Source organism: Pseudophryne corroboree, chromosome 3 (assembly GCF_028390025.1).
Source record: "Pseudophryne corroboree isolate aPseCor3 chromosome 3, aPseCor3.hap2, whole genome shotgun sequence".
In the NCBI taxonomy this organism is placed as follows: Eukaryota; Metazoa; Chordata; class Amphibia; order Anura; family Myobatrachidae; genus Pseudophryne; species Pseudophryne corroboree.
The window spans coordinates 688,628,519-688,656,159 of NC_086446.1; the positions used below are offsets into that span (position 1 = coordinate 688,628,519).

Genomic DNA, 27,641 nt, shown 5'->3' on the forward strand with positions numbered 1-27,641 from the left:
AATCCTATTTTTTCTCCGGGTTTTCCCATGCTTTCTCAAAAATATCATTTAATTCTTTGGATGCAGGGAAGGTTAGCGAGGCTTTCTTATTGTCAGTGAAGTAAGCCTCCTCAACCTGCTCCTGTGTTGTATCTGCAATATTCAACACATCCCTTATAGCCTCTATCATCAACTGCACACCTTTAGCAAGAGATGCGGCCCCCCTAAGCACATCCCCATCACCATCTGCCATGTCAGAGTTGGTATCCGTGTCATCCTGCATAATCTGTGCAAGAGCACGTTTATGGGAACCTCCTGAGGGGGGCCTTGAGGTAACAGGACCGGACCAAACTGCTATAGAGTTCTGTAAAACCTGAGTTGCAGATTCATTCTGTGAAACCCTAATAGAAATCTGAGAAATCATGGATTTGATAGAGGATAACCATTCAGGCTCCCTTGCTGGTATCTGTGCTAAAACAGTGCAATCCTGATTACATGGAATGTAATCAGGATTGCACTGATTACATTCCAATGGCTCCTAGTGGACCGTCTATACCCCATCATACTAATGTGGACTCCAGCATCCTATAGGACGTAAGAGAAAGTAGTATATAGAATTCATAAGGGTACCAAACTCCTCTGTCCCCAACATATTTCCTTTAGTTCCCTAGCTTTTGTTTACAAATGAATAGCAAAGGAAGAAGACATACTGTATATTACCATTAGTCCACTTTATGACTCAGAAAATTGTGGCTCTTTGAAAGTGATGGGTTTTATATGTCAGTAATCCTGGAGGCTGGCTCAGCCTCTTTCAAGATGTGCGTTTCCAGTATTCCAATGGTTAAATGCTTCCTAGTGACAGCGCCTTGTAAGTCATTTTGTGTCCCTGAGTCCCAGACACCAAACTGAGATTGCAAATTACACTGTAAGCTTGGATGGACAGGAGAAAGGTGCCTAAAAAATGCTATGACACCACACTTCTATATCACAAACTAATAAATAATAATTCTATTTCTCAGCACTAACGTCTCTGTAATAAGAATTTCCTACAATACTGCTCCTTTGAGCCTCTTTAATGTCTTTAACTAATCATGAGATTAAAGGGACATCAGTGCTTTATTAAATATGTCATTACTCATTATCATACATTTTACTTGGTTTATTACCTGGGTTTTTACTTTCCTGCACCAAATGCTATTAAACAAGTAGGAAAGTACAGTAGGATGAGACTTGTCTAAGAACAAGTCCCTTTCTGGGGAATAAAAGCCTCTGCAGTTAAACTGGAAAATCCGCTCTATGGGGGTAATTCCAAGTTGATCGCAGCAGGATTTTTGATAGCAACTGGGCAAAACCATGGCCCTCATTCCGAGTTGTTCGCTCGCAAGCGGATTTTAGCAGATTTGCTCATGCTAAGCCGCCGCCTACTGGGAGTGAATCTTAGCATCTTAAAATTGCGACCGATGTATTCGCAATATTGCGATTACACACCTCGTGGCAGTTTCTGAGTAGCTCCAGACTTACTCGGCATCTGCGATCAGTTCAGTGCTTGTCGTTCCTGGTTTGACGTCACAAACACACCCAGCGTTCGCCCAGACACTCCTCCGTTTCTCCGGCCACTCCTGCGTTTTTTCCGGAAACGGTAGCGTTTTTTCCCACACGCCCCTAAAACGGCCTGTTTCCGCCCAGTAACACCCATTTCCTGTCAATCACATTACGATCGCCAGAACGATGAAAAAGCCGTGAGTAAAATTCCTAACTGCATAGCAAATTTACTTGGCGCAGTCGCAGTGCGGACATTGCGCATGCGCATTAAGCGGAAAATCGATGCGATGCGAAGATTTTTACCGAGCGAACAACTCGGAATGAGGGCCCATGTGCACTGCAGGGGAGGCAGATATAACATGTGCAAAAAGAGTTAGATTTGGGTGGGTTATTTTATTTCTGTGCAGGGTAAATACTGGCTGCTTTATTTTTACACTGCAAATTAGATTGCAGATTGAACACACCCCACCCAAATCTAAATCTCTCTGCACATATTATATCTGCCTTTTCCTGCAGTGCACATGGTTTTGCCCAGTTGCTATCAAAAATCCTGCTGCGATCAACTTGGAACTACCCCCGGCCCCTATGGGGGTAATTCCAAGTTGATCGCAGCAGGAATTCTGTTAGCAATTGGGCAAAACCATGTGCACTGCAGGGGGGGGGGGGGGGGCAGATATAACATGTGCAGAGAGAGTTAGATTTGGAAGTGGTGTGTTCAATCTGCAATCTAAATTGCAGTGTAAAAATAAAGCAGCCAGTATTTACCCTGCACAGAAATAAAATAACCCACCCAAATCTAACTCTCTCTGCAAATGTTATATCTACCACACCTGCAGTGCACATGGTTTGCCAAACTGCTAAAAAATTTCCTGCTGCGATCAACTTGGAATTACCCCCTATATGCAATCTCTCCATTTCTTCAGTGCATTTAAATGTGTTGCACTGAGAAATCAAATGCTAACGTTGCAACCGAGCAAAATAGGAGGTGCATGAGTGCAACTAATGCTACTTTTACTAGTAACACTTCAATCCGCCCAACAGATCCCTTCAGAAGATAGGTATCACATAAAGCTACATGTGAGTATATATGACTTTAAGGTGGAATACGAAGTGTTATCAGGGAATTGGAGGCTATATGGGGGAATATCTGGCTATATGATTACACATGAGGCTTTACCATGACGGTGATGTTATGAGGTTATACATTGGCATCACTGGGGGGTGCGGGTGACACCCAAATCGAGTAGAGGGCGAATAGATACAAGGGTTACTGGGCTCGCTGCCGAAGTGATGAAACCGGGTGTCGCTGCGAAGCCATGCCCCCTTCCTGTGATGCTACTCTCTATTTCGCACACACGCTTTGGGGGGATCCTGATATGCACTGAGATAAACCAACCCTAGTGACACCACTGACATTATACAGTGGCATCATGGAACTAAGGGGGTCATTACGAGTTGATCGCTAGCTGCCGTTGTTCGCAGCGCAGCGATCAGGCTAAAAATCGGCTTTTCTGCGCATGCACCGCAATACGCATGCGCGACATGCGGGTACAAAGGCATTTGTTGTTTTGCACAGGTTCTAGCGAAGTTTTCAGTCGCACTGACGGCCGCAAGAAGATTGACAGGAAGGGGGCGTTTCTGGGTGTCAACTGACTGTTTTCAGGGAGTGTTTGCAAAAACACAGGCGTGTCTGAAAAAACGCAGGCGTGGCTGGGAGTTCGCTGGGCGGGTGTATGACATCAAATCCGGACACAAATAGGCTGAAGTGTTCGCAAGAGCTGAGTAGGTTCAGAGCTACTCAGAAACTGCACAAACTGTTTTTGCAGAGCTCGGCTGCACATGCGTTCGCGCTTCTGCTGAGCTAAAATACACTCCCCAGTTGGCGGCGGCATAGCGTTTGCACGGCTGCTAAAACTAGCTAGCGGGCGATCAACTCGGAATGACCCCCTAAGTGATTGTACAGTGTTCATTAGATTAAAACCATGGGATGCATATGATGGATATTTGGGCCTAATGTACACAGCACTTATATTCCACCATTTAGCACAGTTTAAGTATTTCCTCCATACTATACAAGTATAATTTTTACCACAGCATAATGTACACATGCTTAATGCTGTAATATGTATTCACCATTCAATGCATGTCATTTATACATTCTTTTTCAGTACAGCATGCCATACATATTACGTGCCTGATTCTGAATGGAACACAACTTCAGACACCGCAACATAATGCCAATGTGACTAGTTACTAATCCTCATGGATATGCATCTACGCGAGAGCACCACCCCACTTTTCTATACGCAAGGCAAGCCAGCACTACACATGCCCCATTATAGCCTAGGAGCACCAGATCCATCTGAATTTGTAGTTTTGAACGCATACACACAGGGTCTAAATCAGACCTGATCGCAGCAGGAAATTTGTTAACTACTAGACAAAACCATGTGCACTGTAGGGGGGGGTAGTTATAACATGTGCAGAGAGTGTTAGATTTGGGTGGGTTATATTGTCTCTGTGCAGAGTAGATACTGGCTGCTTTATCTTTACACTGCAATTTAGATTTCAGTTTGAACACACCTCACCTAAATCTAAAGGGCCCTACACATTTAACGATCCGCCGACGAGCTGCCCGACGGCGGATATGGCAGACGGGCGACCCGGCGGCGGGGGGGGCAGTGACGGGGGGAGTGAAGTTTCTTCACTCCCCCCGTCAGCCAGCTCCATAGAAGTGCAGGCAAATATGGACGAGATCGTCCATATTGGCCTGCATGCACAGCCGACGGGGCACCAGCGATGAACGAGCGCGGGGCCGTGCATCGTTCATCACTGTTGCCTCCACACTGCACGATATGAACATTATCTCGTTCATTAATGAATGAGATCGTTCATATCTTGCAGTCAGATCGCCCAGTGTGTAGGGCCTATAACTCTCTCTGCCCCCCCCCCCCCCCCCCTACAGTGCACATGGTTTTGCCCATTAGCTAACATATTTGCTGCTGCAATCAGGTCTGAATTAGTCCCACAATTCAGTAGAGTAGCCCCAACTGCTCGCTCACAACACACCCACAAGATGCAAAAAATCACTAGATGCATCTGCATTCAGCGCTACATGTGACTAAGAACCAGGCCCTGTATGTCCTATGCTGTAAGGGCGTGGTGCTAACAATACATTTTGCAACTTTCACCCTTGTATTTGCGTTGGGTGCCAGGTGTTGCAGGGTCATGGGGATGGGAGTGTATAAATGGTCAAAATAAAAGAACAAATGTTCCATTGAATTCAGGATTTTATATGAGCGTATAGGCAAAGCGATCCCCGCAGAGATGTGACCTGAATAGGGGAGGGTGGTGCAGGCCAGCTAATAAGGGGGGTCACATCTAAAACAAATCTCACAGATTAAAAACCTGAGGGATAAGACATCTTACATAGTACATACTGTATCAGTTCTACACGCTGCCCTCCAGATGGTGATACCAATCTATTAATCAGAGAGCACAGCCCTGGGATTTTTAATGCAACAGCTGTAACAGTTCATCTGTGCCGTGGAACTACAAGTGCCACAGTGCCCTGCTAGGAATAGTAGTGGAAGTAAATCCACAGGCTGCCTACGCCTACACCGTGCGGTGATGAAGCCACTGTGGGCCTGGGGTGTAGCTTAATGCACACAGCCTGCTGTATGTACTATGCGTGTGTGTACTCACCGCCATCAGCTCGCTACTAAACCCGGTAACTACGTAACCTAGCAACGGGACGCACACTAGCCGCCTACGGAAACTCCAATGGTACAAAGTTGTCAGCTGCCCCATTCGCGTTTGCTTTGCTACTGTGTGGGCTGTGTGTAGGTTTCACGAGAAGGAGCCGGTGCTTTCATCGTCACGGGTTAGTGTCTGTGAGGCTGAAATATCATATGTGTATTCTCCGGGGAAGTATAACTATGTCTCCCGTATCAGATAATTTATTTCCAGTGTCTCCCATAGTAGCATTGAAATACGATTGAAACAGTAGCATTGAAATGCGATATGACTTTGCGTGTTGTAGATTAATATACGGTGCAGCATGTTTATTTTCTACAGACTACTACTAATCTTATTTTATATAGTGGTACTGCGGGAACGTGTGCATTTTGTAGCATGCTAAGTATGTGCATTTATTATTATTATTACAGTGCTCTAAGTAAGCATTATCATACCCTCCAGCTGTACCTTTTTACCAGGTACAGTACCTTTTTTTTATGGTCTGTACCGATTTTAGGGAGTCATTCCGAGTTGATCGTAGCTGTGCTAAATTTAGCACAGCTACGATCATTCACACTGACATACGGGGGGACGCCCAGCACAGGGCTAGTCCGCCCCGTATGTCAGTGCTGCCCGTATGTCAGTGCCGCCCCCCCCCCCCCCCCCGCAGAAGTGCAAAGACATCGCACAGCGGCGATGCCTTTACACTTCAAGAGTAGCTCCCGACCAGCGCAGCTTTAGCGTGCTGGCCGGGAGCTATCCATCGCTCCCCGGCCCGCCTGCGTTGGCCGGACTGCGACCCCTAAACGGCGGCTTAACGCCGCCATCCAGCCCACTCCCGCCCAGCAACCGCCTCTGCCTCAGAGGCGATCGCTAGCCAACGACGGCTGCCATGCACTGGCGCACTGCAGCGCTGGCGCATGCGCAGTTCTGACCCGATCGCTGCGCTGCGACAAACTGCTGCGAGCGATCAGGTCGGAATGACCCTCTTTGGCTCTCCAAACTTCCACGCCTCCTTTTCTAATTTGTACCGATTTTTATGTGTAAAATGTTGGAGGGTATGCATTATCCTCATTTCCAGGGCTGCCAAGAGAAATCCTGGGCCCCGGTACAGTAACCTCCCGGGGGTCCCCCTGCAGGGGGTGTGGCCACTGGCATAAATACTGCCCCCGCAGACCCTGCCGTGGCATGGGGGAGCCGCCACTCCGGAATTTGAGCGACAAGATAGATTTGCCAGTCAATTAGATTGAGGTGTGGGTGGAGCTTCTGGTGAGTTGCGGCTTATGTATATGTATGAGGGAGGGTGGGTACGCCCCCGGCACATGGCACAGTGTAGAGACCAAGAGAGGACAGATAGAGGCTGTTTGTGCAGGGTCCCGCAACTCCAGCCATCTGGCCCCGCCACCCAGGAAGACATTGCTGCCGTTGCCGCTCTTGGTAAGTGAGAGATGGTCAGGGCAGGGCAGGGCACCCTGTCAGGGCAGGGTGAGCTGCAGCGCAGTCCGGTCCAGCGACTCCCGCCGCCCAGGAAGACATTGCCGCCGCTGCGCTTGGTGAGTGAAAGACCAAGCACAGGGCAGGCTGTCAGGGCAGGGTGAGCTGTGGCGCAGTCCGGTCCCGCGACTCCCGCCGGCCGCCCGGGAAGACATTGCCGTCGGCCCGCCGCTACCGCGCTTGGTGAGTTAGAGCCGGCACGGAGGCTGTCATGGGGCACTGGATATGTACAAGATAATCAATCAATTAAAGGTACTTGTATACAAGTATCTTCTTATCAGGATATCGTTCAATAAAAAACGTAGTAAAAAAGTACATGTGTCACAAATAGGTCTTTGAGAAGTTCGATAGACTTCTTGGAAAGCAGCCACTAACCCCTATTGCACACTGTAACTGAAGCCGCTGCGGCCACTGTAATAAATCCTTTACCTACGTACTCTGTCCCCAGTTAGCGTACACAGTCCCGTACTGTGCACGCCGGAATAGCCGTGCAGCTTACACTCAGTGCATACACACAGACCGACACGCTGAGAGCACGAGGCAGCTCTAGGTGTGGCAATTACACTATACAAACGCTCAACAGAAACTGAATGCGACACCAGTATTTGATTGTATGTTGTGGTCCAAAGCAGCAACAAGTAATAATATATTTGTAAAAGGGGATTACAATAAGTTAAAATATAAATGGTACAATACAATTCAATCACAGAGAGAGAGTCACACCCAATGATACGTACGCTTTGTCGCTCGCGCTACCCGGATCCGGTCCCCAGCCGTCTGGCGAGACGACCTATGAGTCTTTAAAAAGAGAGAGAGTGTGACCGGCCCAGGTGCAAGGTTTATATACCCTTGCCCAAAATACAATACAATGGGGTTGTATGCTCTCCACTGATTGGTTGGAGGGATGGTCGTTTACAGTACAGGAGAGGTCATTGGTCGGTTTGAAGAGATGGGCGATGCCTTGATCCAGGGGTGTGTACTGCTGGTCAGCTCTGGATTCCCACCGTATACCAAGTACATAATAAACACAAATATACCTTTAATCTGCCTTTGCGAATAACTATTCGCAACGACATGCGATCTTCTCCAAACCAACACCGGATTATTACTCATAATTATCCGAACACGTAGATACCATGCATGATGCTCTGATCAGTTACTGTCCCCTTGCATACTGTAAAGGTGTATAATTCCCTTGTGCCTTGCAAATAAGCAAAAGTTGCATGAGGGGAAAGGGGATACTATGTGCAATGTGTGCACCAAGTTTGGGAAACATGCAATGTGTGACAGATATTTCCATGTTCATTAGGTTACCCTGTCATGCTATTTCCAAGCAACATGATCCTACACATGAAATGACCAACCATTCTCAAGATACACACAAATATATATATATATATATATATATATATTTATTTATATATATATATATATATATATATATATTTGTTTCCCTGCTTATTATATCTATCTTTCAAAGGTTTTCTAGACTGCAGGCTGCCAGTAGTTAATAATTTGCAACCACAAGCTTGTGTGTATCTATTGGGATATTTGTCTCCCATTGTTCTGGCCCCCACCAAACGATGTCTTGTTTGGTTTGTGTTTGTCTTTCTTCACAGACCAGGGGGTCTGTTCAAACATTGGAGTGAACAAGACATTGTTTTGGAAGGATGTGCATGTTTGGTTAGATTAGTGTGTATGTGAACAGTTACTCGACACAGGCTGGGTCATGTGGCATGTGTCTGTATTAATTTCCATTGCAAGTAAGAATCTTTCTGTAATTGCTCATACCACGCCCGTACGCGCACTCCCGTGGGAGGCGATTGTACGCAATTTGCGAGTATGCTGCACGCACGCCAGACTAAGTACATATATGGATGCCATCTGTGTGGTGTTTGCATGTGGTGTGTGTATTGCAATATTTTCCAACTTCGACATCTTATTGCTGAATCAAGCAGGTGCAATTACCTGCTTGATTCAGCAATAAGACCTATTTGTGACACATGTGCTTTTTTACTACGTTTTTTATTGAACGATATCCTGATAAGAAGATACTCCCTTCTGTGAAGAATTCAAAGAGGATTTTACGTGCCTGAATGAAAGATTAATACAGAGAAGTATACAAGTACCTTTAATTGATTGATTATCTTGCACATATTCGATTGTGAATATTGGTTTGGATTTAAGTGGTCATTCTGAGTTGTTCGCTCGCTAGCAGTTTTTAGCAGCCATGCAAACGCATTGTCGCCGACCACCGGGGAGTGTATTTCGCTTTGCAGAAGTGCGAATGCCTGTGCAGCAGAGCGACTGCAAACAATTTTGTGCAAAACAAGACCAGCCCTGGACTTACTCTTCGTGTGCGTTGATTCTAACGTTGGTGGGTTGGCTTTTGACGTCACACACCCGCCCAGCGTTCGCCCAGCCACGCCTGCGTTTTCCCTGGCACGCCTGCGTTTTTCTTAGCACTCCCTGAAACCGGTCAGTTGACACCCAGAAACGCCCCTTTCCTGTCAATCTTCTTGCGCCCGCCAGTGCGAATGAAAACGTCGCTAGAACCTGTGCAAAACCACAAAGGCCTTTGTACCCGTATGTCGCGCGTGCGCGCATAGCGGTCCGTACGCATGCACAGAAATTCCAATTTTTAGCCTAATCGATGTGCTGCAAACAACGGCAGCTAGCGATCAACTCGGAATGACCCCCTTAGTCTAAAGGGGAGCGCCCAATACAATTCAAACTGATTACCATTTTTCTAAACAACACAGACTGACTCTCACTCTTTGTCAGTCTGTGTGTAATATGCAGTCCGCGTGGAGCTCCATACTGTTTGTGTGTGACATCATGTGACTCTCACTCACTTAGTCACACATACAACAAGCATAACACCCAGCGCATGAAACCCCTGGCAATGAGCATGACACCCTGAGCATGAAAACCCCTGGCACCGTGTATGGAACCAAGAGCATGAAACCCCTGGCACCGTGTATGGAACCAAGAGCATGAAACCCCTGGCAACGAGCAGGTAATTTAAAAGTAATTAGAAAACGTACTGTAGGGCTTAATGTGTAATTGGCATTGCGGTGTGTGGCATAATGTATCATGGACATTGCGGTGTGTGTTATAATGTGTCACAGGCATTACGGTGTGTGGTATACTATATCATGGGCATTGTGGTATAATGTCTCTGGGGCATTGCAGTGTGTGGCATCATTTATAACGGGCATTGCGGTATGTGGCATAATGTGTCACAGGCATTACGGTGTGTGACATAATGTGTCAGTGGCATTACGGTGTGTGGCATATTGTGTAATGGGCATTATGGTGTGTGGCATAATGTCTAAGGGCCATTGCAGTGTGTGGCATATTGTGCAAGGGGCATTACTATAAGGAGGAAAAATGCCAAATAATGATAGGGGCATGAATCAGGATTATTTTTTTCCCCCCTCTGGTGGCCAATGTCTCGGCGTACAGGTTGCAAAACTGGGGTATAAGGTAGTCTTTTCCTGCAATAGCATGCCCCTTTCAGTGAAGTCACACCCATTTTAGTTGCATGGCTGCACCACTCTAGGGGCCTGTCTAGCACACGAGATGTCCCCGCTCACAAACCTCCCAACATGACCGTTTCCAGGAGGAACACAATGCTCTGCTTCTGGATTTTTCTCTCAATTTATGATTGCCGGCACCTGTGTTGAACAGGTAATGGATAAGAAAGGTGTTTCACTACAGATGATGGGAATCATACAGTAAGAAGGAAGTCCAGAAGCAGAGCATTCTGTCCCTCCTGGAGAGGGTCATGTTGGGAGGTATGCACTCACAGCAGCATGACATACCTCCCAGCAGTTGTGACATTCAGTATTAGGATGGTGGGACAGTCACATACAAGCTGCATTGGTTGCAGAGCGCATTCCCTGGAACACCATCACTTTGTGAAAATGGATCCTCCATTGTAATTTGGGGATAAAAGATGCCCTATAGCGTGTAAGTGCAATCACTGTATATACACACACACATATATATATATATATATATATATATATATATAGGAAAGAAAAACTGCGGCACTCGGGGACTGGTGAAAAAATGATGTATTCAGCAATACATATTTTACATCAACGTTTCGGGGATTTTAACCCCTTTTTCAAGATGTACCTGTGTAATATTAGTGATGAGCGGATTCGGTTTTACTCGGTTCTCAAAACAGAATCTTATTGACTCACTGATGTCACATGTTTTGGATAGCCAATAAGATTCTGTTTTGAGAACCGAGTAAAACCGAGTAAAACCGAATCCGCTCATCACTAATATATATATATATATATATATATATATCCATTAAGTCCACACTCACTGCTGCAGTCCACAACATGGGCGGTGCTCCATAAGGGGCTCCAAAGAAGTCCAAGAAATTTATTACCACTCACAGGTATGTCTCACATAGAGACGGTCAACAGCATGTCAGCAAATTATGTCGACGTTTCGGCTCCATCTGAGCCTTTTTCAAGACAGGTAAAATCACAACAGGTACATACCCAGCAGCCCATGGGCTCAGATGGAGCCGAAACGTCGACATAATTTGCTGACATGCTGTTGACCGTCTCTATGTGAGACATACCTGTGAGTGGTAATAAATTTCTTCATCAATTAAGGAAGTGGTGAGTGCCTGTATTTTCTCTGGATATATATATATATATATATATATATATATATATATAAACACACAAACATATAGTATATGCAGAAATGCCACACAACTTTCAGGACTTACTATGATTAAAGTTGAATAAACTGAAATGTTGACTTGCACATTAGTGGTCATCACCAGTTACACATTACATGTTACATATTACAGTTGTTACATTAGTAAGTTCCGAGAGTGCCACAGTATCTCTGCTTATACTACCTGTCATCCCACTAAGGGAACCCAGGAAATTGCGCAGTATTTTGGACAGAGTGCCAGCCATGATAGATACAGTACCTTGCTAAAGTGTTCACCCCCCTTGACGTTTTGCCTATTTTGTTACATTACAACCTGTAATTTAATTTATTTTTAAATCTGAATTTTATGTGATGGATATGCACAAAATTGTCTGAGTTGGTGAAGTGCAATGAGAAAACTGTATATAAATAATAATTTTTATTTAAAAAAATTTGAAAATTGGCATGTGCATATGTATTCACCCACTTTGCTATGAAGCCCCTCAAAAGTTTTGGTGCAACCAATTACCTTCAGAAGTCGCATCATTAGTGAAATGAAATCCACCTGTGTGCAGTCTAAGTGTCACATGATCTGTCAGTATAAACACACCTTTTCTGAAAGGCCCCAGAGGCTGCAACACCACTAAGCAAGAGTCATCACACCATGAAGACCAAGGAGCTCTCCAAACAAGTCAGGGACAAAGTTGTTGAGAGTCCAAATCTTTGATGATGCCCTGGAGCACCATCAAATCCATCATCTTCAAATGGAAAGAACATGGTACCACAACAAACCTGACAAGAGAGGCACGGCCACCAAAACAAATTGTCCTGGAACCCAGTTGTTACGGATGCCAGGGAAGGCCCGCCATTCCGTCCTGTCCCTTAACTTTGGAAATAATGTTCCACACACCATGCATGGTCTTGGATGGCGTACTGTGGCATACCAGCTGTCACTCAACATCTACTGTAACACATAAGATACACATACACATTTCACTCACCTTTTTTTTAAACACCCTCTATGTCACTAGGATGCCCTATGTTTTGGGTACTGTTAGGCAGAGGTATATTGTTTATTTTTTACTTATACACCACTAGGGACAATTTATTTTTACCCGTCTGCTTTTATGTTCTGCCTACAGTTGATTAGGCCTCATTTACAGTGGTAAATCCAATGATATAAAACTGTGGAAGAGTCATATAACTTACTGGACAATTAGATATACCCTTCATATACTACAATGCATCTTCCTTTACTTTCCACATCTTCAAGCCGTGTCTCCAAAGATAATTAACATTTCTCTAACGTCCTAGTGGATGCTGGGGACTCCAAAAGGACCATGGGGAATAGCGGCTCCGCAGGAGACTGGGCACAAAGTAAAAGCTTTAGGACTAGCTGGTGTGCACTGGCTCCTCCCCCTATGACCCTCCTCCAAGCCTCAGTTAAGATTTTGTGCCCGAACGAGAAGGGTGCAATCTAGGTGGCTCTCCTGAGCTGCTTAGAGTAAAAGTTTAAATAGGTTTTTTATTTTCAGTGAGACCTGCTGGCAACAGGCTCACTGCATCGAGGGACTAAGGGGAGAAGAAGCGAACTCACCTGCGTGCAGAGTGGATTGGGCTTCTTAGGCTACTGGACATTAGCTCCAGAGGGACGATCACAGGCCCAGCCATGGATGGGTCCCGGAGCCGCGCCGCCGGCCCCCTTACAGATGCTGAAGCAAGAAGAGGTCCATAAATCGGCGGCAGAAGACTTTCCTGTCTTCATAAGGTAGCGCACAGCACTGCAGCTGTGCGCCATTGTTCTCAGCACACTTCACACTTCGGTCACTGAGGGTGCAGGACGCTGGGGGGAGGCGCCCTGGGAAGCAATGAATTACCTTATTTGGCAAAAAATACATCACATATAGCTCCTGGGCTATATGGATGTATTTAACCCCTGCCAGTTTTCCAGAAAAAAGCGGGAGAAGAGCCCGCCGTGAAGGGGGCGGGGCCTATCTCCTCAGCACACAGCGCCATTTTTCCCACACAGCTCCGCTGGTAGGAAGGCTCCCAGAATCTCCCCTGAATCCTGCAACTACAGAAACAGGGTAAAAAAGAGAGGGGGGCACTTATTTGGCAAAATAACAGATATAAGCAGCTATAAGGGATAGACACTTATTGTAAGGTTGTCCCTATACATATATAGCGCTCTGGTGTGTGCTGGCAAACTCTCCCTCTGTCTCCCCAAGGGGCTAAGTGGGTCCTGTCCTCTATCAGAGCATTCCCTGTGTGTGTGCTGGGTGTCGGTACGTGTGTGTCGACATGTATGAGGAGGAAAATGATGTGGAGGCGGAGCAATTGCCTATAATGGTGATGTCACCCCCTAGGGAGTCGACACCTGAATGGATGGCCGTAATTAAGGAATTACGTGACAGTGTCGGCACGTTACAGAAAACTGTTGACGACATGAGACAGCCGGCAGCTCAGTTAGTGCCTGTCCAGGCGTCTCAAACACCGTCAGGGGCTATTAAACGCCCGTTACCTCAGTGGGTCGACACGGACCCAGACACAGACACTGACTCCAGTGTCGACGGTGAAGAAACAAACGTATTTTCCAGTAGGGCCACACGTTACATGATCACGGCAATGAAGGAGGTTTTGCACATCTCTGATACTGCAAGTACCACAAAAAGGGGTATTATGTGGGGTGTGAAAAAACTACCCGTAGTTTTTCCTGAATCAGATGAATTGAATGAAGTGTGTGATGAAGCGTGGGTTACCCCCGACAAAAAACTGCTAATTTCTAAAAAATTATTGGCACTATATCCCTTCCCACCAGAGGTTAGGGCTCGTTGGGAAACACCCCCTAGGGTGGATAAGGCGCTCACACGCTTATCAAAACAAGTGGCGTTACCGTCTCCAGAAACGGCCGCCCTTAAGGAGCCAGCAGATAGGAGGCTGGAAAATATCCTTAAAAGTATATACACACATACTGGTGTTATACTGCGACCAGCAATCGCCTCAGCCTGGATGTGCAGTGCTGGGGTGGCTTGGTCGGATTCCCTGACTGAAAATATTGATACCCTGGACAGGGACAATATATTATTGCCTATAGAGCATTTAAAGGATGCATTCCTATATATGCGAGATGCACAGAGAGACATTTGCACTCTGGCATCAAGAGTAAGTGCGATGTCCATTTCTGCCAGAAGAGGATTATGGACGCGACAGTGGTCAGGGGATGCGGATTCCAAACGGCATATGGAAGTATTGCCGTATAAAGGGGAGGAGTTATTTGGGGGCGGTCTATCGGACCTGGTGGCCACGGCAACGGCTGGGAAATCCACCTTTTTACCCCAAGTCACCTCGCAGCAGAAAAAGATACCGCCTTTTCAGGCTCAGTCCTTTCGTCCCCATAAGGGCAAGCGGGCAAAAGGCCACTCATATCTGCCCCGGGGCAGAGGAAGGGGAAAAAGACTGCAACAGACAGCTTCTTCCCACGACCAGAAGCCCTCCCCCGCTTCTGCCAAGTCCTCAGCATGACGCTGGGGCCTTACAAGCGGACTCAGGCACGGTGGGGGCCCGTCTCAAGAATTTCAGCGCGCAGTGGGCTCACTCGCAAGTGGACCCCTGGATCCTGCAGGTAGTATCTCAGGGGTACAAATTGGAATTCGAGACGTCTCCCCCTCGCAGGTTCCTGAAGTCTGCTTTACCAACGTCTACCCCCGACAGGGAGGCGGTATTGGAAGCCATTCACAAGCTGTATTCCCAGCAAGTGATAATCAAGGTACCCCTCCTACAACAGGGAAAGGGGTATTACTCCACGCTGTTTGTGGTACCGAAGCCGGACGGCTCGGTGAGACCCATTTTAAATCTGAAAGCCTTGAACACTTACATAAAAAGGTTCAAGTTCAAGATGGAGTCACTCAGAGCAGTGATAGCGAACCTTGAAGAAGGGGACTACATGGTGTCTCTGGACATCAAGGATGCTTACCTCCATGTCCCAATTTGCCCTTCTCACCAAGGGTACCTCAGGTTTGTGGTACAGAACTGTCACTATCAGTTTCAGACGCTGCCGTTTGGATTGTCCACGGCACCCCGGGTCTTTACCAAGGTAATGGCCGAAATGATAATTCTTCTTCGAAGAAAAGGCGTCTTAATTATCCCTTACTTGGACGATCTCCTGATAAGGGCACGGTCCAGAGAACAGTTAGAGGTCGGAGTAGCACTATCTCAAATAGTACTACGACAGCACGGATGGATTCTAAATATTCCAAAATCACAGCTGATTCCGACGACACGTCTGCTGTTCCTAGGGATGATTCTGGACACAGTACAGGAAAAGGTGTTTCTCCCGGAAGAGAAAGCCAGGGAGTTATCCGACCTAGTCAGGAAACTCCTAAGACCAGGCCAGGTGTCAGTGCATCAGTGCACAAGGGTCCTGGGAAAGATGGTGGCTTCTTACGAAGCGATTCCATTCGGCAGATTCCACGCAAGAACTTTTCAGTTGGATCTGCTAGACAAATGGTCCGGATCGCATCTTCAAATGCATCAGCGGATAACCCTGTCTCCAAGGACAAGGGTGTCTCTCCTGTGGTGGTTACAGAGTGCTCATCTCCTAGAGGGCCGCAGATTCGGCATTCAGGATTGGGTCCTGGTGACCACGGATGCCAGCCTGAGAGGCTGGGGAGCAGTCACACAGGGAAAAAATTTCCAGGGCTTGTGGTCAAGCATGGAAACGTCACTTCACATAAATATCCTGGAACTAAGGGCCATTTACAATGCCCTAAGTCAGGCAAGGCCTCTGCTTCAGGGTCAGCCAGTATTGATCCAGTCGGACAACATCACGGCAGTCGCCCACGTAAACAGACAGGGCGGCACAAGAAGCAAGAGGGCAATGACGGAAGTGACAAGGATTCTTCGCTGGGCGGAAAATCATGTGATAGCACTGTCAGCAGTGTTCATTCCGGGAGTGGACAACTGGGAAGCAGACTTCCTCAGCAGGCACGATCTTCACCCGGGGGAGTGGGGACTTCACCCAGAAGTCTTCCACATGATTGTAAACCGTTGGGAAAAACCAAAGGTGGACATGATGGCGTCTCGCCTCAACAAAAAACTGGACAGATATTGCTCCAGGTCAAGGGACCCTCAGGCAATAGCTGTGGACGCTCTGGTAACACCGTGGGTGTACCGGTCAGTGTATGTGTTCCCTCCTCTTCCTCTCATACCAAAAGTACTGAGAATCATAATAAGGAGAGGAGTAAAGACTATACTCGTGGCTCCGGATTGGCCAAGAAGGACTTGGTACCCGGAAATTCAAGAGATGCTCACGGAAGACCCGTGGCCTCTACCTCTAAGACAGGACCTGCTCCAGCAGGGACCATGTCTGTTCCAAGACTTACCGCGGCTGCGTTTGACGGCATGGCGGTTGAACGCCGGATCCTGAAGGAAAAAGGCATTCCGGATGAAGTCATCCCTACCCTGATCAAAGCCAGGAAGGATGTAACCGTACAACATTATCACCGTATTTGGCGTAAATATGTTGCGTGGTGCGAGGCCAGGAAGGCCCCTACGGAGGAATTTCAACTGGGTCGATTCCTGCATTTCCTGCAAACAGGACTGTCTATGGGCCTCAAATTAGGGTCCATTAAGGTTCAAATTTCGGCCCTGTCGATATTCTTCCAAAAAGAACTAGCTTCTGCTCCTGAAGTTCAGACGTTTGTCAAGGGAGTACTGCATATACAGCCTCCTTTTGTGCCTCCAGTGGCACCTTGGGATCTCAATGTAGTGTTGGGATTCCTAAAATCACATTGGTTTGAACCACTCACCACTGTGGACTTGAAATATCTCACATGGAAAGTGGTAATGCTGTTAGCCCTGGCTTCAGCCAGGCGTGTATCAGAATTGGCGGCTTTATCCTATAAAAGCCCTTACCTAATTTTTCATACGGACAGGGCAGAATTGAGGACTCGTCCTCAATTTCTCCCTAAGGTGGTTTCAGCATTTCACTTAAACCAACCTATTGTGGTGCCTGCGGCTACTAGGGACTTGGAGGATTCCAAGTTGCTGGACGTAGTCAGGGCCCTGAAAATATATGTTTCCAGGACGGCTGGAGTCAGAAAATCTGACTCGCTGTTTATCCTGTATGCACCCAACAAACTGGGTGCTCCTGCTTCTAAGCAGACGATTGCTCGTTGGATTTGTAGTACAATTCAGCTTGCACATTCTGTGGCAGGCCTGCCACAGCCAAAATCTGTAAAAGCCCATTCCACACGGAAAGTGGGCTCATCTTGGGCGGCTGCCCGAGGGGTCTCGGCTTTACAACTTTGCCGAGCTGCTACTTGGTCAGGGGCAAACACGTTTGCTAAATTCTACAAATTTGATACCCTGGCTGAGGAGGACCTGGAGTTCTCTCATTCGGTGCTGCAGAGTCATCCGCACTCTCCCGCCCGTTTGGGAGCTTTGGTATAATCCCCATGGTCCTTTCGGAGTCCCCAGCATCCACTAGGACGTTAGAGAAAATAATAATTTACTTACCGATAATTCTATTTCTCATAGTCCATAGTGGATGCTGGGCGCCCATCCCAAGTGCGGATTGTCTGCAATACTTGTACATAGTTACAAAAATCGGGTTATTATTGTTGTGAGCCATCTTTTCAGAGGCTCCTTCTGTTATCATGCTGTTAACTGGGTTCAGATCACAAGTTGTACGGTGTGATTGGTGTGGCTGGTATGAGTCTTACCCGGGATTCAAAATCCTTCCTTATTGTGTACGCTCGTCCGGGCACAGTATCCTAACTGAGGCTTGGAGGAGGGTCATAGGGGGAGGAGCCAGTGCACACCAGCTAGTCCTAAAGCTTTTACTTTGTGCCCAGTCTCCTGCGGAGCCGCTATTCCCCATGGTCCTTTCGGAGTCCCCAGCATCCACTACGGACTATGAGAAATAGAATTATCGGTAAGTAAATTCTTATTATCTGCAATAGTTGTAGGTCATGATCCCTTGTATAAAGCTGTGGCTTGAAATTAAATCTTCATAATAATGTAGAGCTTCATTACAGATGCAGAGGAAGAGAACATTTACTTCCAATACCTGTTCCCTTTCAACATTCCATATTAATCTTTGCAGTCAAAATGTTCTGCAGAGTACCTGTCAAAATATAGTTTAGGTATTAAAAAGTGTGTAATATAAATAGAATACACCGAACCGCATAATCTGTATAAAATGCAGCTATTTATAAGCCTGTCAACCTTACGGTGACATTGCACGGTTAATGTAACTTATTTAGAACATGAAATGCAAAAAGAAAATTGTAAAACAAAATTTCTTTTTCTGACTTATTTAAAAGTAGTGATGAGCGGGTTCGGTTTCTCGGAAACCGAACCCCCCCGAACTTCTCCCTTTTTACACGGGTCCGAGGCAGGTTCGAACCTTCCCGCCTTGCTCGGCTAACCCGAGCGCGCCCGAACGTCATCATCCCGCTGTCGGATTCTCGCGAGATTCGGATTCTATATAAGCAGCCGCGCGTCGCCGCCATTTTCACTTGTGCATTGGAGATGATAGGGAGAGGACGTGGCTGGCGTCCTCTTCGTTTATTGTTGAAGTTGATTGCTTTATTGCTTAATTGTGGGGAGGACTGGGGAGCAGCTGTTAGGAGGAGTACAGTGCAGAGTTTTGCTGATAAGTGACTAGCAGTTTTTATCCGTTCTCTGCCTGAAAAAAACGCTCCATACCATATCTGTGCTCAGTGTGCTGCATAATATATCTGTGCTGAGTGCTCACACTGCTTAATTGTGGGGCCTGGGGAGCAGCTGTATTATTTATATAGCAGGAGTACAGTGCAGAGTTTTGCTGACAGTGACCACCAGTATATGTTGTCTGCCTGAAAAACACTCCATATCTGTGCTCAGTGTGCTGCTTTATTGTGGGGACTGGGGACCACCAGTATAATTAATATTATATAGGAGGAGTACAGTGCAGAGTGCACTGCTGTACCTACCTCTGTGTCGTCATCCATTAAGTATACTATCCATCTACATTCTATACCTGTGGTGCATTTTAGTTTTGCAGTTTGCTGACACAGTGACCACCAGTATACTATATATAGCAGTACAGTAGGCCACTGCTGTACCTACCTCTGTGTCGTCATCCATTAAGTATACTATCCATCTACATTCTATACCTGTGGTGCATTTTAGTTTTGCAGTTTGCTGACACAGTGACCACCAGTATACTATATATAGCAGTACGGTAGGCCACTGCTGTACCTACCTCTGTGTCGTCATCCATTAAGTATACTATCCATCTACATTCTATACCTGTGGTGCATTTTAGTTTTGCAGTTTGCTGACACAGTGACCACCAGTATACTATATATAGCAGTACGGTAGGCCACTGCTGTACCTACCTCTGTGTCGTCATCCATTAAGTATACTATCCATCTACATTCTATACCTGTGGTGCATTTTAGTTTTGCAGTTTGCTGACACAGTGACCACCAGTATACTATATATAGCAGTACGGTAGGCCACTGCTGTACCTACCTCTGTGTCGTCATCCATTAAGTATACTATCCATCTACATTCTATACCTGTGGTGCATTTTAGTTTTGCAGTTTGCTGACACAGTGACCACCAGTATACTATATATAGCAGTACAGTAGGCCACTGCTGTACCTACCTCTGTGTCGTCATCCATTAAGTATACTATCCATCTACATTCTATACCTGTGGTGCATTTTAGTTTTGCAGTTTGCTGACACAGTGACCACCAGTATACTATATATAGCAGTACGGTAGGCCACTGCTGTACCTACCTCTGTGTCGTCATCCATTAAGTATACTATCCATCTACATTCTATACCTGTGGTGCATTTTAGTTTTGCAGTTTGCTGACACAGTGACCACCAGTATACTATATATAGCAGTACGGTAGGCCACTGCTGTACCTACCTCTGTGTCGTCATCCATTAAGTATACTATCCATCTACATTCTATACCTGTGGTGCATTTTAGTTTTGCAGTTTGCTGACACAGTGACCACCAGTATACTATATATAGCAGTACGGTAGGCCACTGCTGTACCTACCTCTGTGTCGTCATCCATTAAGTATACTATCCATCTACATTCTATACCTGTGGTGCATTTTAGTTTTGCAGTTTGCTGACACAGTGACCACCAGTATACTATATATAGCAGTACGGTAGGCCACTGCTGTACCTACCTCTGTGTCGTCAAGTATACTATCCATCCATACCTGTGGTGCATTTCAGTTGTGCGCAGTAAATATAGTAGTAGGCCATTGCTATTGATACTGGCATATAATTCCACACATTAAAAAATGGAGAACAAAAATGTGGAGGTTAAAATAGGGAAAGATCAAGATCCACTTCCACCTCGTGCTGAAGCTGCTGCCACTAGTCATGGCCGAGACGATGAAATGCCATCAACGTCGTCTGCCAAGGCCGATGCCCAATGTCATAGTAGAGAGCATGTAAAATTCAAAAAACAAAAGTTCAGTAAAATGACCCAAAAATCAAAATTAAAATCGTCTGAGGAGAAGCGTAAACTTGCCAATATGCCATTTACGACACGGAGTGTCAAGGAACGGCTGAGGCCCTGGCCTATGTTCATGGCTAGTGGTTCAGCTTCAAATGAGGATGGAAGCACTCATCCTCTCGCTAGAAAAATGAAAAGACTTAAGCTGGCAAAAGCACAACAAAGAACTGTGCGTTCTTCTAAATCACAAATCCCCAAGGAGAGTCCAATTGTGTCGGTTGCGATGCCTGACCTTCCCAACACTGGACGGGAAGAGCTTGCGCCTTCCACCATTTGCACGCCCCCTGCAAGTGCAGGAAGGAGCACTCGCAGTCCAGTTCCTGATAGTCAAATTGAAGATGTCACTGTTGAAGTACACCAGGATGAGGATATGGGTGTTGCTGGCGCTGGGGAGGAAATTGACAAGGAGGATTCTGATGGTGAGGTGGTTTGTTTAAGTCAGGCACCCGGGGAGACACCTGTTGTCCGTGGGACGAATATGGCCATTGACATGCTTGGTCAAAATACAAAAAAAATCAGCTCTTGGGTGTGGAATTATTTCAACACAAATGCGGACAACAGGTGTCAAGCCGTGTGTTGCCTTTGTCAAGCTGTAATAAGTAGGGGTAAGGACGTTAACCACCTCGGAACATCCTCCCTTATACGTCACCTGCAGCGCATTCATCATAAGTCAGTGACAAGTTCAAAAACTTTGGGTGACAGCGGAAGCAGTCCACTGACCACTAAATCTCTTCCTCTTGTAACCAAGCTCCTGCAAACCACACCACCAACTCCCTCAGTGTCAATTTCCTCCTTACCCAGGAAAGCCAATAGTCCTGCAGGCCATGTCATTATCAAGTCTGATGAGTCCTCTCCTGCCTGGGATTCCTCCGATGCATCCTTGAGTGTAACGCCTACTGCTGCTGGCGCTGCTGTTGTTGCTGCTGGGAGTCGATCGTCATCCCAGAGGGGAAGTCGGAAGACCACTTGTACTACTTCCAGTAAGCAATTGACTGTCCAACAGTCCTTTGCGAGGAAGATGAAATATCACAGCAGTCATCCTGCTGCAAAGCAGATAACTCAGGCCTTGGCAGCCTGGGCGGTGAGAAACATGGTTACGGTATCCATCGTTAATTCAGAGGCAACTATAGACTTGATTGAGGTACTGTGTCCCCGGTACCAAATACCATCTAGGTTCCATTTCTCTAGGCAGGCGATACCGAAAATGTACACAGACCTCAGAAAAAGACTCACCAGTGTCCTAAAAAATGCAGTTGTACCCAATGTCCACTTAACCACGGACATGTGGACAAGTGGAGCAGGGCAGACTCAGGACTATATGACTGTGACAGCCCACTGGGTAGATGTATTGCCTCCCGCAGCAAGAACAGCAGCGGCGGCACCAGTAGCAGCATCTCGCAAACGCCAACTCGTTCCTAGGCAGGCTACGCTTTGTATCACCGCTTTCCAGAATAGGCACACAGCTGAAAACCTCTTACGGCAACTGAGGAAGATCATCGCAGAATGGCTTACCCCAATTGGACTCTCCTGGGGATTTGTGACATCGGACAACGCCAGCAATATTGTGCGTGCATTACATCTGGGCAAATTCCAGCACGTCCCATGTTTTGCACATACATTGAATTTGGTGGTGCAGAATTATTTAAAAAACGACAGGGGCGTGCAAGAGATGCTGTCGGTGGCCCGAAGAATTGCGGGCCACTTTCGGCATTCAGGCACCGCGTACAGAAGACTGGAGCACCACCAAACATTCCTGAACCTGCCCTGCCATCATCTGAAGCAAGAGGTGGTAACGAGGTGGAATTCAACCCTCTATATGCTTCAGAGGATGGAGGAGCAGCAAAAGGCCATTCAAGCCTATACATCTGCCCACGATATAGGCAAAGGAGGGGGAATGCACCTGACTCAAGCGCAGTGGAGAATGATTTCAACGTTGTGCAAGGTTCTGCAACCCTTTGAACTTGCCACACGTGAAGTCAGTTCAGACACTGCCAGCCTGAGTCAGGTCATTCCCCTCATCAGGCTTTTGCAGAAGAAGCTGGAGACATTGAAGGAGGAGCTAAAACAGAGCGATTCCGCTAGGCATGTGGGACTTGTGGATGGAGCCCTTAATTCGCTTAACCAGGATTCACGGGTGGTCAATCTGTTGAAATCAGAGCACTACATTTTGGCCACCGTGCTCGATCCTAGATTTAAAACCTACGTTGTATCTCTCTTTCCGGCAGACACAAGTCTGCAGAGGTTCAAAGACCTGCTGGTGAGAAAATTGTCAAGTCAAGCGGAACGTGACCCGTCAACATCTCCTCCTTCACATTCTCCCGCAACTGGGGGTGCGAGGAAAAGGCTAAGAATTCCGAGCCCACCCGCTGGCGGTGATGCAGGGCAGTCTGGAGCGAGTGCTGACATCTGGTCCGGACTGAAGGACCTGCCAATGATTACTGACATGTCGTCTACTGTCACTGCATATGATTCTCTCACCATGGAAAGAATGGTGGAGGATTATATGAGTGACCGCATCCAAGTAGGCACATCAGACAGTCCGTACGTATACTGGCAGGAAAAAGAGGCAATTTGGAGGCCCTTGCACAAACTGGCTTTAGTCTACCTAAGTTGCCCTCCCTCCAGTGTGTACTCCGAAAGAGTGTTTAGTGCAGCCGCTCACCTTGTCAGCAATCGGCGTACGAGGTTACTTCCAGAAAATGTGGAGAAGATGATGTTCATCAAAATGAATTATAATCAATTCCTCCGTGGAGACATTCACCAGCAGCAATTGCCTCCAGAAAGTATACGGGGACCTGAGATGGTGGATTCCAGTGGGGACGAATTAATAATCTGTGAGGAGGGGGATGTACACAGTGAAAGGGGTGAGGAATCGGAGGATGATGATGAGGTGGACATCTTGCCTCTGTAGAGCCAGTTTGTGCAAGGAGAGATTGATTGCTTCTTTTTTTGGTGGGGGCCCAAACCAACCAGTCATTTCAGTCACAGTCGTGTGGCAGACCCTGTCGCTGAAATGATGGGTTCGTTAAAGTGTGCATGTCCTGTTTATACAACATAAGGGTGGGTGGGAGGGCCCAAGGACAATTCCATCTTGCACCTCTTTTTTCTTTCATTTTTCTTTGCATCGTGTGCTGTTTGGGGACAATTTTTTTTAAGTGCCATCCTGCCTGACACTGCAGTGCCACTCCTAGATGGGCCAGGTGTTTGTGTCGGCCACTTGTGTCGCTTAGCTTAGCCATCCAGCGACCTTGGTGCGCCTCTTTTTTTCTTTGCATCATGTGCTGTTTGTGGACAATTTTTTTGAAGTGCCATCCTGCCTGACACTGCAGTGCCACTCCTAGATGGGCCAGGTGTTTGTGTCGGCCACTTGTGTCGCTTAGCTTAGCCATCCAGCGACCTCGGTGCAAATTGTAGGACTAAAAATAATATTGTGAGGTTTGAGGTGTTCAGAATAGACTGGAAATTAGTGGAAATTATGGTAATTGAGGTTAATAATACTATGGGATCAAAATGACCCCCAAATTCTATGATTTAAGCTGTTTTTTAGGGTGTTTTCGTAAAAAACACCCGAATCCAAAACACACCCGAATCCGACAAAAAAATTTCGGTGAGGTTTTGCCAAAACGCGTCCGAATCCAAAACACGGCCGCGGAACCGAATCCAAAAACAAAACACAAAACAAAACACAGGTACTATTTTGTTTGGCCCGGTCTTATCAGAGGGGGCATGTGTCGGCTGCTAAGTGGGACATATGTCTCCCTATGTGGCCATCGGTGCTGCTTTGACAGCTCCAGGAAACTATTTTTACAATATTTTTGAGGAAGAGTGGCCACACCTCCCCTGGTTATGATGACGCCCCCTCATTACCTATGCCCATGGCCACTCTTGGCTGTCCTGCTACCGGGGAGAGATGTTTTGTTTGCATCTCCCAAGAAGTGTTGGACTAATTAATTATGTTATATGTGAAACTAAAGGCGATGGCCTGGTAAACTAATTTAACAGTGCAAGCGGACAACAAATGTGTCTTGCAATTAATTTGTATATACTTATGAAGTCACCACAAAGCCAATCAGAAATATGGCACAGGTACTCCATTTCATCATTAGCAGGTCAGATGCAATCCAAAGTCTGGTAATGGGTATTGTGATAAAAGCAAAGTAACAAACAGGAGATACAGTACGTTTGTGCCAGGTTTTTGACCTGTGTGATTTAAAGCCCCAGGAAATGTCTGTTTTGTTAAACATACTTGAGTAGAGTTTGGACTTTTAGTAAAAGCCAAATAATGGGTCCTGGGGGTATGGGTGTGAGAGGTAAGGAAGGGCTCCACACATAAAGTCCATTTTGGATCTTTAAATTTTCAGAATAAGTGCACGCTAGTTAGTGCCTGCACCTGTAAGAGGCTGATATAAGCTTTGTCAGGGCTTGGCTCAGGGTCTCACTACCTTTTGAAACAGGCTTATTATGAGACACTGCGATTTGCTGACTGTGAGTACTGTGCATATGCCTGTGTTTGTGGCAGGAGCATTAGGTCCTACCACTTTGAGAAAGGGGATCTATAATGTTTAGTTAGTGCCCAGACGTTCTAGGATTTATTTTTATGTTTGTATTTGTACTGCAAAATAAATCTAGCCAGTGCTGAACTGGTGTGCTGTTTTCCTGGCTGCTGTGTGTTTGTAGATGCCCATCTACCCCAGGAGTGGACACCCCTATCCTGATCTCATCACAGTATCCAAATATTAATACTTGGATACTTGCCTCTGTCTTAAGACAGAAGCAAGTCAGGTTCAATGCGAAGTCTGGTAACAGGTGTCCACTTTCCAACTATTAGCAGTGTGGATTGGCACAGGAGTTAGAGGAGTAGCTACACTGCTAAACAGGACCAGCACCTTACCATTTTCAATGGATCCAGATAAGGACTTTCACTTCAGCACCTTATGGACACCTAGTAAAGTCTGCACAAACAAGACAACAACTATAACCGGAACTGTATAAGAGCCTTTCCAATTGGGTATTACCAGCTGATTATGTGTTTGCTTATATATTGGGGAAACAGTCCTGCGTACTAAAAGTCCGGGATCCGGTATATGGACATCGTCCTAAATAGCAGCTTCTTAACTTATTGTGCCATCATTTCCCCTTTTTATTAATATATGAATGTGTTATTTTTTTAATAAATTGTGTTAATATTAATCCATCGTTGTACATGGTTTTAGATGAACAACTCATAGCGCTGGTACCATTTTCTTATCCTTTGTTATTAGAGGTTAAATGTCTGTGAGAAGTCTGATCACCTAACAATTACTGATTAAGTATTCTCAGAAAGCCTGTCCTTTTGCGCCAGTCTGAGCTCACTCCACTGCGCCGAGTCTCTAACATCCATTTTCTGCATTCCAGTCCCAGAAGCAGATGTCCGACTTCCAAACATCAGAGCCACTGCTGCAGCTAAAAAACGACACTACTGGAGCTTGGAACAGCAGCCGGTTCATCACAGAAAGCTGACCATTGACACTGACTATGGGGCCGATTCAGGTTGGATCGCTGAAGTGCGGAAATCACTAATTGACAATTTCTGCACATTTGCGCAGACGCGCTTTGCCATTATGCAAGGACTTAGATTGCGATCGCACGTGATTGCAATGTAAGTCCTGGCGGAGCAGCGGCGCTGCGTTTGGGGGGGCACGGTTCAGACAATGGAGACGTGTCTGAACCATGTGTGGGGCAGGACGCGCAGCTGCATGACATCACTCGCAGCCGCTGCAACCCAAAACATGGCGTCCCGGCGACTGCTTCACGGCTAGTCTGCGCAGGCAGGCGGCTACCCTAAAGATGCAAGCGCTTTGCTGTTTAGCGAAGCATTCACATTTTAGCAGGTGGGGTGGACTTGGTATGCGGGGTGGCCTTGCCCTGTGCTGGGCAGCCCCCTGCATGCTAGAGAAAGAAGTTGTAGTTTTGCGATTTTTGCAAAACTGCAACTCAAGCTGAATTAGGCCCTATATGGGCATAATTGCTGGCTTTCCTGAATAAATTGTTCTGAAATATTGGACATGCCCTAAATGTAACAACGGCAGTTTGCAGAAACCATGTAAAAATGTGTCTCTGGTATTTGTCCCACCACCCCCTTTCCCCAAGGTTAAAAGATTTGAAGTTTAAATAAAGGCCTTTACCTTATCCTCTCTGCTACTATTTCATTTATTATGCGTTGACCAATTTAGTTTGCTGCAGGAACCCTGCGCGCTAAGCCCCAGATGGATACTCTGCACTTTAGCACATGGGGAAGCCAATAGATGCCAGCACTTTGTAAATGTTTTAAATGATTAATTGAATATTTATTTATTTATTTATTTATTTATTAACAGTTTCTTATATAGCGCAGCATATTCTGTTGTGCTTTACAATGGGAACAACAGTAATAACACAAGACTGGGTAATAACAGACAGACATACAGGTAGAAAGGCCCTGCTCATAAGTTTACAATCTATAGGGAAATAGACATTAATACACAAGGATAGGTGTTACATATTGCATAATGGTCCACCAGATTGCTAGGTTCTTATGGGCAGTGTGATATCATAAGGACTCCATACATCAGCAATCAGAAAAAAAAACAATCTGCAGATTCTGAAGGGTTGTTTTAACCAGATTTAAAGATTCTACAATCCA

The 27,641-nt window shown here is 46.3% G+C and overlaps 1 protein-coding gene and 1 long non-coding RNA gene across 2 annotated transcripts in view; one reads left to right on the forward strand and one right to left on the reverse strand.

The window, feature by feature from the left end:
• CFAP46 (cilia and flagella associated protein 46) overlaps positions 1-5,342 on the reverse strand; it is a 798,890-nt gene extending 793,548 nt beyond the window's left edge. The window contains exon 1 of the mRNA XM_063962013.1: positions 5,227-5,342. The gene's annotated coding sequence lies outside the window, so the exon portion shown is untranslated. The remainder of the gene's footprint in view (positions 1-5,226) is intronic.
• On the forward strand, positions 4,973-27,148 carry LOC135056614 (uncharacterized). Its single transcript, XR_010244029.1, has 3 exons — positions 4,973-5,404; positions 9,613-9,772; positions 26,375-27,148. It is a non-coding gene; the product is annotated as an uncharacterized LOC135056614 (long non-coding RNA).
• The last annotated feature ends 493 nt before the right edge of the window (positions 27,149-27,641 follow it).